This window comes from Phyllostomus discolor, chromosome 15, assembly GCF_004126475.2.
Source record: "Phyllostomus discolor isolate MPI-MPIP mPhyDis1 chromosome 15, mPhyDis1.pri.v3, whole genome shotgun sequence".
Lineage (NCBI taxonomy): Eukaryota > Metazoa > Chordata > Mammalia > Chiroptera > Phyllostomidae > Phyllostomus > Phyllostomus discolor.
This window is the reverse complement of record NC_040917.2, coordinates 17,491,283-17,508,435: the sequence shown is the minus strand read 5'-3', so window position 1 is coordinate 17,508,435 and position 17,153 is coordinate 17,491,283.

The following is a 17,153-nucleotide window of genomic DNA, read 5'->3' as shown; positions in this document are numbered from 1 at the left end:
TTCTGGCCAGGGCAGGTCTGATGCATTTCTTTGACATCTGAGTAATCTGATCACGCCCTTTACAGAGGTGAAATAAACCCCATCCTTGCCAATGACCACTTTGTATCAGTGTTCCCCAACATTGAGAAATTGTTTATTTTTTTAAAAGATTTTATTTATTTATTTTTAGAGAGGGAAGGGAGGGAGAAAGAGAGAGAGAGAGAGAAACATCAATGTGCAGTTGCTGGGGGTCATGGGAATCGAACCTGCGACACTTTGGTTCACAGCCCGAGCTCAATCCACTGAGCTATGCCAGCCAGGGCTGAGAAGTTGTTTATTTTTTTAAAAGATTTTATTTAGACAGAGGGGAAGGGAGAGAGAAAGAGAGGGAGAGAAACATCAGTGTGTGGTTGCCTCTCCTGCACCCCCCACTGGGAACCTGGCCCACAACCCAGGCATATGCCCTGACTAGGAATCCATGGGTGACCCTTTGGTTGGCAGGCCCAAGCTCAGTCCACTGAGCTATGCCAGCCAGGACTGTTTATTATTTTTTTAAACAACAGCAAGTCTGAACAAACTACTCATGCTGCTGAGAAGAAATGGTCTATAAATTAGCTGTTGTTTTTCTTTTTGTCATCAGGTAATTTGAGCAAGGCCACCCTCTTGTACTCATGATGGAACATTACTTAGGAAGAAAACTAGATGGGTTTTTCCTGTTAATCAGTGGTGACTTCTCCGTTTCTGAGAGATGAGGGGGAGGAGAACTGTGGCTAAACCTTGAAAGGCTAAGTCATTCGTGATCGGAGAACATGGCTATGGAGAAGGAAGATATCCCTGAGAACAATGGGAGTGAGGGATAAACAGTTCCCCTCCGGGTAGGGTTGCCAGATTTAGTGCATGGAAACACGGGACCGGTGAAATCTTTGGGACATACTCATACCAAAGCAATCATTTGTTGTTTATCTAGCTGAAATTTACATAGAGCTGGGTCACCTTGATTGTGTCCGGCAACTGTCCCTCTGGGCGGCGAATCAAGTCAGCGAACCAGTAGAAACACGAAATGCTTAACAGTTCTCTAGTCAATAAAGATGGTTTAAAATTTAATATATTTAAAACTTTCTGCTAGGTGGATATGTGAGGTTTGTCCAGCCTGTCCTCTATTGATGAGATTTTAGTTTTATTTCCTGTTTTTTCATCATTAAAAACAGGGCTGACACTAACATTGAAAATGTACTTATGCACGGATAGGTTTCAGTTCTATGAGCAGAGAGTTCACACAGTAAGGTCACTAGGTCAGAGAACATGTACATTTTAAATGTTGATAGATATTACACAATTACTTTCCAAAAAGGTTGTAGCAATCTTTACCCTTCCCCTTCCTTTGTCTCTGCACCCAGCAACAGGCGGGGAGGTCTGCTCCTTGCATCTTCATTAGCACTGATTGTTTTTAACTTTTGTCAGACTATTGAATGGCAAACTGCTATTTCATCTTCATTCACATTTTCCTAAGCGCCCATGAACTTAAATCTAGTTTTATTGATCTCTTCGCCTCTTGGAAATTCATTCTTTTGAATGGCCTATTCATGTTGTATGCCCATTTTCCTATTGATTTATCTTCATCCAATTCATTTTCAGGTGCTCCATGTGTAGGAATTATATTACCTTGTCTTCAGCTGAAATTGTTTTTTCTCCTCAGGCTATTATGTGCCTTTTGACTTTGTTTAGGCTGCCATGTGAAATTTTTCAAATTTTATATAGTCAAATATTTAATTTTCTTTTTCTTTTTAAATGTTTTTTTTTACTGTGAAAGAAATATACCTCCGGGATAAAAACTAAAATGACACAATGAAGTGCAGAATGGAAAGGAAGGGTCCTCTTCCCCATTCTCGGCATTCTCAAGCTGCTTCCCCGAAGCTCAACATCGGTAATGTTCTCTTTTTGGACCCATTTGGCATTTCCTTTGGGGATGTCAGCATCCCTCTCCCTCTGTCTGAAATGGCTACCGTTTACTGCGTACCTGCTTCATGCTGGGAACGGTCCTACGGGAAATTCCTGCCTATGGAGCTAACATTTCAAAAGTAGAAAAAGATAAGAGATACATAAACCAATAGATAAGCAGCAACAAAAAAAGTTCAGATCATGATAAATCCTGTAAATAAAAAAAAGCTAAGCCCTGGCTGGCGTAGCTCAGTGGATTGAGTGCAGGCTGCGAACCAAAGTGTCGTAGGTTCGATTCCCAGTCAGGGCACATGCCTGGGTTGCAGGCCACAGCCCCCAGCAACTGCACACTGATGTTTCTCTCTCTCTATCTTTCTCCCTCCCTTCCCGCTCTAAAAATAAATAAATAAAATCTTTAAAAATATATAAAAAAATAAAAGCACAACCCAGTTTAAAAAAAATAAAAAAAAAAAAGAAAGCTGTGTTAGGGCACAGACCGTAATGGCGAGGAGGACCCTGTTTACGTGGGGAGGCGGAGCGCCTGCCGCTGCTTTGCACATACAGAAGCTCCCGTGGCGGTGGAGGGGGTCCGTTTGCTCCCCGGGCATCTCTTTGTTGTGGCTGGGCCGTCTGAGCCTGTGTTCTGGGAAACGGGGCAATGCGGAAGTGAAAGAGAGTCCGCGCCCCACGTGTGTGCCGAACACAGACGAAGCACATCGCCTCTGTGGAGGAGAAAGCAGAAGTGCAAGACTGCAGTCAGGCTCGGCAGTTAATCTCCGGGTTCCTGCTGGCCGGTCAGCTCCTGGGCGGCGCTCTTCGGCGGCCTGTGGGGAGCCCGTTTGCTGACCCAAACAGACGGACAAACAGATGACTTATGGGAAGCTCCTGAGTCACGCCTGGCCCCATAGCCAGCTGCCTTTTCCCTGCTCTGAGAAAGCGCAGCTACATCCTTTTGGCAGGAAGTGCTCACAAGGGCCTGTCTACACAGCACTTTCCTGCAGGAACGTGACGTGGAAGTGTGTTATGTCAGGATTCCTCGGCTCCTCTGATGGACCCCTTTGGGTAGTCAAGGTTCTCGTGTACTTTCCTAATTCCTGTCACTGGGTGAGCGAAGTGACAAACCATCCGGGGCTCTTGGGGTGGTGCTCTGCAGGCCTCTCCCACCGCTGGGTAATCAAGCATGTTCAAGCGGTCAGACACCCTGATGTAGGTGAGGGAGGACGTGGAATCACCTTGATGCTCAGCCCTTGGTAAGCGCCCCATTTATTTCAGCGTGTTCTGTAGGTCTTGGCACGGGGAAGCCCAGTCTGCAAAACACATCACTAGAACATGCGCTGGGGGCAGGTCTCTGCTGTAGGTTCTTGGCCGTGTTGGTACAGGATCCGTGCGGGACGATTGTGGGAGGAAGTCGGGGAAATGTGGAATCGGCAAGAGAAACAGAGAAACCACATCAGAACACAGACGACATGGCTCTTGTCCTCTTAGGAACAATTACAAAACGAGCTGAAGTCCTTTTCGAGCAGACCTAAGTGGGAATGTGTACAGTGCCAGCTGTGGGCGTAGGCATTTGAAAGAGTGCTTCGCTGTAGGCTGTGGGATAAGGTGCTGAGTCAGGATTGGTCTGGGAAGTCATCCTAAAACGGTGAAGAAGTGGAGGCAGGTATTTCTATTATGACGGTGGCCTGTGTGGGCAGGACAGAGTGTGCATGAAGTGACCATTGGTTATTGGTGAGGACACCGGGCTGGGGAAGGCAGGACAATTTTCCAGCGAGAGTGACGATAAGTGGTATTGCCTTAAACCTCCGATTGGTCCTGTTTGAAGTTACCTGCAAGGCAAAGCCAATGGTCTGCTTCCTCTTACCTGTTCAGTTAGCCTGAGGTGTTGCATCGAAGTAATGATAACCAGCAGTCGCTGGGCACTTACTGTGCCCGAGTGCCGGGTGGGGCTCATCTCATCTGATCTCCAGGGCAACACTGAGTGTCGCTACCTGTCATCATCATCACCATTTCACAGATAAAGCATGTGTTCATCAGGATGAGTTAGGTTATGATATGGAACAAGCAACCCTCAAAGCTCAGTGGCTTAAAAGGTACATGCTACCACGGATGGGTAGCAGAGGGGGCTCCGCTCGTGGAAGTCATACAGAGGCACAGGCTGACAAGGGTTCCACCTAGAAACACGTTTCTAGGATCTCTGAGGGGGCGGGGAAGAAAGAGAGAGAGAGAACCTGGTGACCTGGCTGTTAGTTCTTGTTTGAAGGCGATGCCTGCCATTTCAGCTAGCCTTTACAGGACAAAGCAAGTCATGTGCCCATGTCTCTCTTCAAAGGGAGGAGGGGAGGGAAGGTCTAGCGTGTAACTGGGGGGAGAGAAGAGTAATACTACCTGTCAATGGCTGTGACAACTTCCGGCAAGGGGCCTAAGGGACAAAGAGGACACTGTGGGTGGACAGACTGTAGTGAGAAGTGAGATTCCTTCTTAACCTCCCACTCCCTGTTTCTAGACTGTGGTGACTAGAACAGAACCTTTGAAAACATGATTTCATAGTGGATCTCTGGCCAAGTGAGAGAGAAAAGAGATAGAACGCTGGAACCGTATTCAAAGACTCATTGGACAGAAATGCCGTGGACTCATTGTTCTTTCTGGAGGAGAGTTAGAGGATGTTGGAAAGCAGTCATTTAAAAATAACAGATGGTGCCACAGTTGGCCTCCTTTGATCCTTAAGATGTTTAAAAAATGAAGATGATGATTCCGCTGCTTGCTTCTTTGGGTCATCTTGGTGCTCGAATCACAGTTGCCCGATCCTGGCATCCGTGGCTGAGTCTAGGATGGAGGAGAACGAAGGGAGGGAGAAAAAGGCTCACAGAGAGAAGGCAGCGCTTGGGGAAAAAGAAAGAACGGAGGGTGTGAAGCAAGGGGGTGAGCTAGAGGGCTCGAGAGAGAATACGAAATGAGTAGGCCCACCCGCGCTTCTCTTTTCTATTCCAAGACAATCACATTTCTGGGACAGAAGATCAAAAACAAAAACATCCTCTATAAAAAAGCTGTTAAATTGGTGGGCCCGGCCAAGAATGTGAGCACTGCTGTGCTCTAGCCCCGCCTTGTTGGGGTTGGCAGGCCCTCGCCTGGAGCAGATCTGCCGAGTGACTGGAGCGTCGGGGGCCCGGGGAAAGCCAATCTAAGGATTCTGTCCCGGCTTCTGCTTTCCGAGTGCGGCACGCACAGAGGCTCCCGTCATGTTTCTGTGGCCCTTGGATTCCCTGGTGTCCAGCATGGCTCCAAAAATAGCATTTTGCTCTTAATCGCCAAGGGTGAAGAACTATTTTCTGTCCCAAGAATGGAGAATTTGTTATAAATGCGAGTTTGGAGTAGGGTCCCTTCCAAACATGATGTTAAAGCCTAAATGTTAAGGCCAGATCTATACTCTAGGGGTGTTAACTGCTAGATTTTGTGAGCAAAGTAAAAATAAATTAATTAAAATTAAAAAGGAACTTGCTGTTTGGTATGGTACAGATTTATTTATTTCATTGCTTTTTTTGGCATTGTATTACATAGATATGGTTAGAATGATCATATTCTCACATGTATAAATTTTAAGTTTAAAAAGAAAATTTTTAAGTACTTAAAGTAAAGTGAGTTTAATTTAAATTTAAATTAGTTGTGATTAGTGCTGCAAATAATATGGGAGAATATGAAATAAAAAGTTAGAATACACTTTCCATCGAATTCCAGCCCTCAGATATAATCTCTAGCTAAAATGGATGCTAGCTAAACTAGAAAGCTTACATAAGACCCGAAGTCTTAGACCATGATACCAAAATTGTCATGTTTAAAGCAAAAATCACTCACTATACTAAGAATTAGGAAGATCTCAAATTGAAAGCTCAAAACTCAGTGAAGACAATTAATAGATGCCAACCCCAAGCTGATGGACATATAGAATGATAAACATTTTAGAGAATTTCTTATAAGAATGCCTCAGTGAAGAATTACAAACATTATAACATTACAAATTAAAAAATTACAAAGCATAAACAAATAAACAGAAAGCCTCAGGAATGCAATAGGAAAGATAAAGAACTCCCACTACATGGAAATTTAGGAGTGGGAAGTACAATAACCAAAATAAGAAACTCAATGAAGAAATTAAAGGACAGCATGGAAGGACTGAGGGAAGAATCTGGTAATCGGCAGGAAGAACAATAGAAATCACCCCATCTGAACAACAGAGAAAAAATAATAATCGAAAGAAACTGTGGACAGAGCCTCAGAGACCTGGAGAAAGAGGAGAAAGAGGGAGAGGCTGAAAGAGCACACCAAGAAATAATGGTTAAAAACTCCCCCAATTTGGCAAAAAAACCATGAAGCAACGAATTTAAGAAGCTGAGTGAACCTCAAAGAAGATACGCCCCTAAAGATGGCTATTTGAAAACACATTGGAGTGAAACTTGAAAACTACAGACAATACAAAAATTTTGAAAGCAGCTTACCGATAGGGGCAACACAATCGGAATGACCACAGGCTTCTCACAGAAAGCAGACAGGTCAGAAGGAAGTGGATGTTTTCCAAGCGCTGAAAGAAAAGAACTCTCAACTCAGAATCTGATGGCCAGTGAAAGTGTTCTTCAGGAATCAGGAGAAATCAGGGTGTTCTCAAATGAAGAAAAACTAAGATTTTTTTTCAGTAGTAGGTCTATTTTTAAAAGAAGGACTAAAAGAACCTCTTCAAGTGAAAAAGCAATGACAGATGAAGGATCCTTGGAGCATAGGGAAGAAAGAACATGGTTAGCAAAAATATGGGTGAATACAATTGACCTCCCTTCTCTTCTTATGTGTAACTGAAAGAAACAAACCTGAAACAAACCAAAACCACATAACACAAACAATGTTTTGAAGAAAGTGTGGAGAGCTTTTTCTTCAGTAAACATTCACATTGAATACAAAATGTGCTTCATATTTTACCCAGCACGAGAATTTAGTCTTCAGTATAACTCTTGGTAAGAAATTTATCCCAAATGGACATTTCCATTTCTGAAATTTTGTTAGAAGTCCCTTCCTTTCCTGCCTCCTTATTTGCATCATGTCTGATGAAGAGAGTGCATCAGATCTCCCCAGAGGCCCATTGTGCTGAGCTCATGGAATTCTCCTACTCTGCTGGCCAAATTCCTGGGAGAGTCCAGTATATGTACTGCTTGGTACTGCTTCTGGAAAAATAATTCGCACAAATCCTAAATCCTTGCAAGATATTATTTATAAATAAAATAACATTTTTGGTGAATGAGATAGCTTCATTTTATGAAAGAATTGTAAACATTTTAAGGAGTGTTTTATTGTACTTGTTGAACTGGTTTTTCTTCCTCTTTTCTCTTCCATGCTGATATTGAAGGAGCTTAATTTAGGTCAAGCATTGAGGCAAATAAAAAATGAGTTAACATTATAGAAGTACTCCATTCCTTTCCTTTCCTTCCCTTTCCTTTCAGGACCATTTGAGAATAAGTTGCAACTACATTATCCTTCTTTCTAAATAAATCAGTGTGTATCAGCTAAGAAGCAGGCTCTTCTTATAAATAACCACCATATAATGGCAAGATTGAGGAAAATTACCATCAATGTAATACTATTATCTGAAATAGAGTCACAATTCAGAGATCTTTTCTTTCAGAAAATAAAATACTACTTTTTAAAAAAATGAAATGAAATAGGGTAATAGGAAGGGAAGTCTTCTAGAATTTTTCACCCCCTCCTTTCTGGAGCTCTTTCCTTTGGATAACCCATTTCTTCTCAGAGACCGGCACCCACATTGTCTCCGCCTCCACTGGTCGGTGCTGTGGACCATCAGCCCTCGGGAAACTTTCCCACGTGCCCTCAGGGCTTTCTAGGGACTGGCTCCCAGTCTTTGTAGCCTGATGCTGTGGGGATGCTGCTGCTGACTCTCTATGACCCCATTTCCCCAGGGCCATGAGTAGTGTTTTCAATGACCTTTCGAAATGTGGACACTTCGTGAAGGTCTCCAGGAGCCAGAAGAAGCATTTAAAGAACAAAAGACAGCTGCTGCCCGCTTACCTTATTGTGGTAGCTTTCTGCCTCTCTGCAAGCAAACACGAACAATTTAAAGCTGTTTACAATTCAATGGGTTTTGACCTGATTTGGGAAGCCAATATTTTCAATGGGTTTGTCATACTCTCTTATGAAAACAGAAAAGCAAATAAAAGCAAGTTACAGAGTAATGTTGATGGAATCAGTTTATCATCATAGATAAAGACAATTTCTCTATGACCATGGACTTGTATGAGCATAAGAAACCAGTCAAAGGATATGTTCAATACATCAAATTATTAACATCAGTTACCTTAGAGACGCGAGATCGACCCTTTTTCACATACCTCTATACTTTCTGGCTTACACGGAAGATATGTTCTTTTTGTAATCAAAAACTGAAATGATACAGGTTTTGAAAAGCAAAGTATGCGGAGCAAGCATCCGGACCTCATTTAATACAAAGCTCCCCAACAGCAGAAGAGGAGGCTATGGGCAGGGTCTCAGCCAGTGCACTGCCGGACTCGCAGGGATCGACTGCTGAGTGAGTGGATGGACGACGTGGGATCGCCCCTGCTCTGCTCCCAAGAACCGCCTTTTGTATAAACCCGTTTCTCCTGGGGAAATTGTTTGCATATTCTTCCCTGCGAGGAGGAGGACACGTTTTGCTGATCTGAGAAGAGAAGCAGATCTGGAAGGAAGTGAGATTCTATTTTGGAGAAATAAAACTTGAAAAGGCTTTTTTCAAGGAGTGAAATGAGGCTTTCTAGTTGAATACCAGGAAAGCCATCAGCACGTGCCCTCTGGGTTTTACATGGCGTTGCCCCCAAGTGCCCTCTGGGTCTTATTACTTCTGGATCTGAAACACCTTCTGGCAGCATCCTCTTTTCTCAAGATCCTCTAAATGCCAGGCTGCGCCCCAGGGCACCGGCCTAAACTGTTAAAAATACAGATGGTTACAGCAGCCGTCCTTTGTGTGTGTCGCTTTATAACCCAGGCCCCGGCAAATCAGTTTCATTTTTCCACCCAATTGTTTGACTCTTCTGGTGCACACAGCAGGGTCTGTGAAACACAGCTTTCCCCCCAAGGAAACCCTTCGTCACTGGTTTCAATCGGCCTTTAAAAGGGCCTCGTTTCTGTCTGAAGTTCAGTCTTGGAGGCATCTGACTTGAATTTTCTTTGAGCAGCAGTTACATTAAATGGAAACGATTTTTCTCCTCTCTCTTTCCTCATTCTAAACGGTGCTGGCCCTTGGCTTCTAACTGCAACGGTGCTTGGAGGTCAGCCCCTCAGAGGACCTCACACAACAGAGTGGGTCGTGTGGCCCTTCCGGAAGAGTATACGGCTGGGCCGGCCTCCACAGCAAGGAGTGGTCAGTGTGTGAACCCCGCAGGCCCTCCCTCTTGGGGCAGCCCCGTCGTTGCCTTAGACCTCTTGCATCTCGGAAAGGGAAACTGTAAGCCAAACACTTCTTTTTACCTTCTCAAAGGCTTGAACCCCTTCTCGGAAAATCTGCAGGCTCCTTACACGTTCTCAGATATACTCCTTTGTGTCTGACCGCGGCGAAATGATGCAGACTCGGTGGAAAAATCCGGGCCGAGCCGGCAGACGGTTGGGGGCGTGGAACCACGTGACTGGAGGGGGTGCAGTGAAAGCCCTTTCAACTTGGCCACGCCAACTGCCCTGAGCCTCCGTGAAGACTGGCTCAGCTGCATCCCCCGTTAACCTAGCATTCCACGTGGGGCATGAGTACCCTCTCGTAATTAGATGGTGAGCATCGTGATGGACTGGGCACAATGCCAGCCACTGGGTGGCATCGACAGGGCCTGGACCCAGCAGGTTCAGTGTGTGGGGCTTGAGAAACCTCAACTCTAGTTTTTCTTTTAATCACTTCTTTGATACAAGATCTCAGGAAAGTCCTGCAGCCCTGGCCCACGTCCACCTCATTCACGGTCAAGGCAAGCACTGTGAAGAGTGAACAATCACAACCATAGGGATGCGAAAAATGATCCTCTAATGATCAGACATTAAAGTGCAGTGTAAGGAAAGTAACTTTACCTCATGCACTTTTAATGCATTTCATAAACCACACAGCAATTTACTGGGACATGGATTTAACACACCACACGAGTGGCAGATAAGAATTACCGAGTTGAATGTGGGTTCACTGAATATGCTGGAACCCTTTTATAGTGTCGACTCTGAGGAACGGGGCTAACACCCTCTTTATGGGTGCGTGGAGAGGGCTTGTGCTTTCACTGTACATAGTTGTTCTGTTTCAAGGGACATGATTTCACTGGTAGCTTTGCCAAATTTTTGCAATAACAAGGTTCTACTGTATTTCTATTTTAGCACCATAATATCATGCACTGAAGGTTACTTGGAAAAAAAAACTCATAAAAAAGAATGAATTTCAACCAAACCCAGGTGACTCGGGATTTCAGTTATAATCCAGCATGAAGATTACGTCTGCTCTTCGCTTCTCCTGATCTGCAGTGTTTGTCATCTTACGGAGATGTTGCTGCTCAGTAGCTCATTCCCCGAGAGCTGTCAGTGGAATCTAATTAGTTAACTTTGTGTGAGAATACACTGCCTTGATGTCTTTATAGTGTGTGTGTGCGTGTGTGTGTGTCTGTGTATTAGAGAGAGAAAGAGAGAATTGGGAGGCATTGGTAATATTTTCTGATACTTTACAAATTTAAAGTCAAATTCCCTGGATGGCACAAGCATCTCCCCCTTTTATCCATTTAAGACAGATCATCGACAGATTGCTCTATGTGATCATCATGTATTTCTCAAAATGAAACTCTTGAGGACAGAGATAACCCATCCGTACCCTGTGAAGACCACACCGTGTGTGGAGAACATGTCCAAACCTTGAGATAACAGTGGGGGATAAGCTGTCCACACAGGCATCGCATCTTTGGGAAGACACGGAAACCTTCTGGAAAGATGATGGACATGGGAAGAGCTCTATTGTTGAAAAGGGACTCTTACTTTGGGAGAGTGAAATTAGTGTGGGGCGCCAAATCCTGAACTATCCATAGCTTTCTGATTTTACCTTTGATGATATTGGTGACTCCCTAACCAAAAAAAAAAAAAAAAAAAAAAGAAAGAAAGAAAAGAAAAGAGTGGAAGAGCAAAGCAGCCGGTTAGCCCTTCAAACTATTTGTCTACATTAAGTTAAACAGCAGGATGTCTGTTTGAATTCTTTGCCTGGGGAACACTGGGAGAGAAGTCTGTTTAACCGGAAGTGGCTGATGCCGTGAGCTTACACCAACATGTTAACATTCAAACAATTGTCCACCGGAGTTCATCTCACCAGTAATCCCGGTTCCATGTTTTAAACCAGCTTGCCCCTGGACGATGGGTTATGTGGACTCTCTCCTTTTGGCGACCCAAAGGAGTATGTAAGCACCAAGAACAGCCTCGGCCTGGACCCACTGGCTTTGAAAAGGGCTGCCCGAGCCACCCTCCACCTGTGGGGAAAACCAGCCTGGACTCTCGTTCAGCTCAGAGGGGGTCAAGCTGTCAGTCGACAGCTTGCTTTGTTCTTATTTTTCTGGCCAGCTGCCTTGGTGCTGCTGCTGATACTGCCGTGGTGGTCTCCACGTGGGCTGGGTAAGAGGCTCACAAACAATCACCTCCCTTTCCACCTCCTTGGTCAAACGATGGCTCGGGCTCCCACAGGAACAGTGCCGTGGAACCCAGCGGACAGGGAAGTGGATGAATAGCTGTTAAAAAAAGAAGAGTGCATTTTAATGGAAAAATGAGGTATTTTCCATTGTGGTGAAGTCTCTTTTTTCAATCATAAAACTGCTCAAAAGAGGAAGCAAAAAGAGGAACCTGTGTTCATTTGTTTTAACTTGAGTTCGTAAAATGAGTTCTTGAGAAAGCTGGTAGCTATCTATTTCGAAGAATGATGACTTCTCCTTGACATCTGAATCTTGCCTCTGTTTCAGAATATAATGATCTTCCGTAGTGCTCTGCATTTGTAAATATGACTATGGGTCAACAACTAGTCATCCTCTTGGCAGCTCCACACGCCAACATATGGAGAGGGAGAGAAGGGAGAGAGTGGGGGAGAGAGAGAGAATGTTTGCATATTTCAACTATTCAAATTCTAAGATCAGAGACCTAAGAGTAAGATGAGACCCTTCCTATGTGTGCAGCCGACTGATATTAGAAGTGCGTTGTGCTAGCGAGAGCGCAGGTACTGTCAAACATGGCGTCTCTCCACAAGCCCCGTGGTCCGGAGTTGCGTGTGGGTACCCACGCTGCAGCGCAGCCCTGGAGCAGAGGCAGAGCCAGGCTTGCTATTCCGAGAGACCCTCCACGTTCCCAGTACTCCCTAGTTGGGGAACTACTTGGACTGCAGATTTACTAACACAACTGGTCACGGAGAGACCAAGCTTTGGGCTACAAAATGTGGAAGACCCACTGCACAGGAGCCACCGACAACGTCCACCTGCCAGCTGGCCACTGGCCATCGGAGGGAAGGAGAAAAGCAGGCAGATGCGGTTGCTAAGCCGTAGGAGTTATGGTACCAACAAGACTTCGAGGGAGGTAAGTAGTGGGGGTGTGGGGGTGTTAGGTTCTCTCTGAAGTTCTGTTCGGAGCCCGCCTGGACCTGGTGGACACTTTCTCCCTGGGCTAACTGTGGGACGGTGACCACGACAGTGTCAACAACAGCAGCACACACAGCAGCCGTTTGGAAAGCGAGCCCTTCCTTCTGTACCTGAAGCTTGGCTGCCTGGCAGACTTCCCCCTCTTTCCCTTTTCCCTAAGCAGCGTCTTCCCTGAGTGCGGCTCCGAGGAGAGGGGGCCGAGGCGTTCGGGGTTGCTCCTGGGGAGGAAGCTGAGTGGGGCGCTTCTTTCAAGAGCAGGGATGACTTCAAGTGGCGTCAGGAATCCACTCATGAGTTGCTTCTCCCCGAGGGTGGTCCTCCAAGCTCCTGTGTAAAGAACTTTGCAAGAGGAGGGGGTGCGATTCATCCCCTCACAGAAGATCAGGTGACTCTAAAGTTGAGCTTGTCACGGGATAAGTACCATAGACGGAGCCCTTTCTGTGTGCAGCGTTCTCGGTCACCATCTTATTCAACCCCAACAGCAGCGCTTTCAGCAAGGTATTGTTCCCCGCAAGAGTGTAAGCAGGCGAGGGCAGGGACTTCCGTTCACTGGTGGATGCCGAGCACTCGGCAAGTTTGCGTTTTAAGTTCTTTGACAACTATTATCCTGCCAGAGGAAGAAACCGAGGGTCAGTGAGAGTGAATACTCTAAGAAGCTCACCCAGCTGGATAACAACAGAGCAGGAAATCACGCCCAGTACTCCGTGGAGGCTTTATGCTGGGGGGGGGGGGGGTTGCTGCGTGTCCCAGAGTCCCCGTTCCTGTGGCCCCTGGTTGAGGCTGGGCACAAGAGATGTTGCATGGGATTTGGGATGCAGGATGAAGCGGCCGTGTTTGTGCTCAGAGGGCAGGCTTCCCCAGCTCCCAGCCGATCTCTAGCAGGTTCTCTGAGTCCCGGGCCAGCACCCTTGTGCAGCTTTGTGGCAAAGGGTGCCAGTCCTTCTGCAGGTTACCTGGACAGTCGAGGTTCAAGGCCAGGGGAGCCAGGGACAGGGCCTAGGTTGTTCTTCATCTCCCTGCTTCAGGTCCAGCTTATCTCCCCAATTGCTGATTCTGCTGACCTGCAGCTACTTCAAGGTCACTACCAAAGGCAGAGGTGTAGACTGCCATAGATTCTTCACCAGCTCCCACAATGATGGCTGGTCTAATCCCCATAGCAGACCCTTTACTACACATGTGGGGGTTCTGCTTTTCCCATCAAACCTTAGCTGTTACCTCCTGTCAGATTCCAACCTATCTAGCACCCTATGATCACCAGGACAGCCGGAGGGTGAGGGGACAGCTGGTTCCGGTGGGATTCGAACCATCTGGCTCTGAGAAGCTAAGGACTTCTTAACCAGATGCTCAGAGAACACAGGTGAGGGGCACATTCAGTGCAAAACAGAAAATGAAGACGTCACTTCGGTGTTTTTATTTAGCCTGACAGAAACACAGAGCCAGTTTTCATGGCCAATTCCACTGTTTCAGATGGGCTAAGAGTAAGCTGATGAAAAATATTGCAGTGGCCACTTGTGGGGGACATAAGATTATTCCTTTCTTCTGATTTCTCAATCAGTGCTTTTACATATCTTAGTCACAGGCTTCATTTACATGCCAATGGACCACGTGGAAAGCGAAAGTGTTCTCTGTGCTTACCTCCATGAGCATCAGGGCAGGGGAGGGGGGATGGCGTTTTTCCACGCTTCATTCATTCGGTGCCGTAGAGATTCCAGCATCGACATGGGTCCCTTTCCCCTTATTATTATTTTTTTAAAGCGCTACACCATTTTTTCAGTGTGCTTTTTCTGGAACACAATCTGGCCAGGCGCTAGCAGCTCAGACGCAAGGCTGAAATCTTGGCTGCAGGAAGCACTGAGCCTGACCAACCAGCACTTCGACCCCCGGCGGCCGCCTTTCCGAGGTCACCCTTGGCCATTGTGCACGTGCCCCTGCAGTCCGCTCACACACTACGGGCGCCGGGACTTTCCGGGGTTTCTCTGCCTTCTGCTTTTGGGGTAATATTGGTTTGACCAGCAGAAGGGCGGCATTAGAAAGACCCAATTTTCTTACAAGGCGGCAGGAGAGACTTTACACAACCCATCGCGATACTTAACTTGCAGGAGCCTTCTCTGGCTCCTCAGCCCCCGACTCCCTGTATCTCTCTACCTTCTGCCCCTCCAGTATGTACATCGTCTGCCTCGAGTGAGAAACCGTACCTGTAATCGGCCCTCCCTTGTTCTATGTGGATCAGGTAATAGGCAAGAGGCCCAGTTAAACATGCGCTTCATCTGAACGAGTAATTGTTGGTATAATAAGTACATTCCAAATTTTGCATGGTCCGTACTCATCCTAAGAAGAAAATGTATTGCAGAGCTGAAGTTTAAATTTAACCAGGCATTCTGCATTTTATTTGCTAAATCTGGCAACCTTGGTGTGGAGGCACCCTGCCCCCCACAGCCCCCACAACCCCCCACTTTCCAAATCCTGCACGTTGACTGGGCTGCCCACTGGAAGCCCAGCTCTGGACAGTTGATGGGATTTTCCTTGATGAGTGTATTTGCCTTCTAGCCTTCGCCTATGTTTCTTAGTGCCACCACCCAAACACACGTTAATAGGGCATTTGATATGAACCTTGTTGTTGTTGTTTATAACTGCTCTGGCGGCAGAGCCGGAGAGTTGGAAACAGTCTCCAAGCAGCACCAGCCTTCGGGCACGCAGTGCTTGCTGGAGGACGTCACATGCAGCGTGAGCGCTCTCGGGGTCACACGGCTCTCGTTCTGCTTCCTTCCTCTTGTGCTCACAGCTGGCCAGTCCTTTTCTCTTACGGCAGCAGCGGTCTTCTCTGCTCCAGCCTGACCTGGGCCGACGATTTGTGCGTGCTGATTTCGTGACTCAGAAACGGCGGGCTCACCAGGCCACGAAGGCACCCCTGAACTGGAGTGTAGGCTCTTTATTTTCCCCAAAGGATAAACATTTTATTTTTATTTTTCTGATCATGTAAACACTTTTCAGTGATAGTCGACATACAATATCATATTAGTTTCAGGTGTCCGCCTCAGTGGTTAGTCATTATAACTTATGAAGTAGTCATTCTGATAAATCTCATACCCGTCTGGAGCGTAGATTCTTATGACCCAGTCACGCAATATCAACAGAGAGAGGCTCACGAGGAGCTTGCAAAGTCATGCTGCAGGGGAGGAGAAAGGCTTTTTGAAATCAGTTGGAAAATAACATTTATCAGGCTTTTCCAGATTCTAAAACTACCGTGTTCATTGTAGGAAAAAATGCAGACGGACAGGAGTGCAAAGAACAAAATTTGAAAAAGTCATTCATGTACCTGACATCTACTGTTAATATTTTTGGTGTGTATTTTAAATACTTTTTCATATATATATATGGAACTATATATATTTCAAACTATATATGTAGTTTGAAAACAGTGGCATGCCACATGAGAGCATTGAGACTTTTCTGTTTTTATTTAACACTGAATTGTGGCCATTTCTTCAGCATCAAGTTTACTTGTGGATCAGTAATTCTCTGCGGTGTCTGGATTGCAGGTCTCATTCAAGAAAGTAGTGAAGGACCCTTCTTCTAGGAGAACTGGAAGAAGTACACAGGTACCCAGAGACTTTTGGATAAAATTAGACTCTCATAATGAAGCTGTAGTTCCTACAGGGTACCCAGGACCTGTTTTAAAATCCCACAACTGATTTTAATTAGTACCGGTACCTGGGGCATTTTGAGACTCCCTCCCAGTAAGAATGCTTTTCTATAAGCTAAAGGGGCGATTAGCCATTTGCTACTCTGAGACCTCAAGTGCTAAGGTTTTTCCTTTGGTTTTCTTAGAATCTAGGGTTAGGTTATGGTAAAGAGGAACTGGTAGCAAATGTGCAGATTGCTCTCTGTTTACATGTAAGTGCTGAAGTTGTTGAGCTAATGGGTCTTCCCTTGGTCGGGAGCCAGCGGCGAGTCATGAGCGAGAAGCCTAATTTGGATTGCACAAGAGCTCTGTCACAAGCCCCGTGCTTCCTGTAGGAACACTGAACGTGCCGTGCCCTGGCCGTACGGCTGGCTGTGGCTCTGCTCCCCGTGTGCGACTGCCACTGGAGGCCGTAGGAAATCGAATTCGTTAATCCCCGAATGCTAAAGACGTCTTTCGGCTACTTTTCTTCTCTGTGTGACTTTCAGTGTATTGTTAGTCAGAAGGAGGTGAGGCAACTTGGGAAAACACAAGAAGGTGACAGTTCTCTACATGAAAGATCGTTTGGTTTTACTGTCCGCCCCCACCTACCTGCAACAGGTCTGGCCTGGGGCAGGATTGGAGGGGGTATCTGTAGCTCACAAAATGCAGCCACAGGACTGCTAAAATAATAATATTAATTATTATTATTATCATGAACTATAGTGATTATAGGTGCTCTTTACTGGGCACCAGTTATACACCGACTATTGGGCTGGGCGCTTTGCCTGGAGTATAGTCAATTCTCTGCCCTCTGAGAAGCAGGTATCGTTTTTCTCTTACGTGGAAGAGGCAATGGATGGACCGGTCGAGAGGCCACACATTGGCACAGCATAGTCTGGAGTCCCATC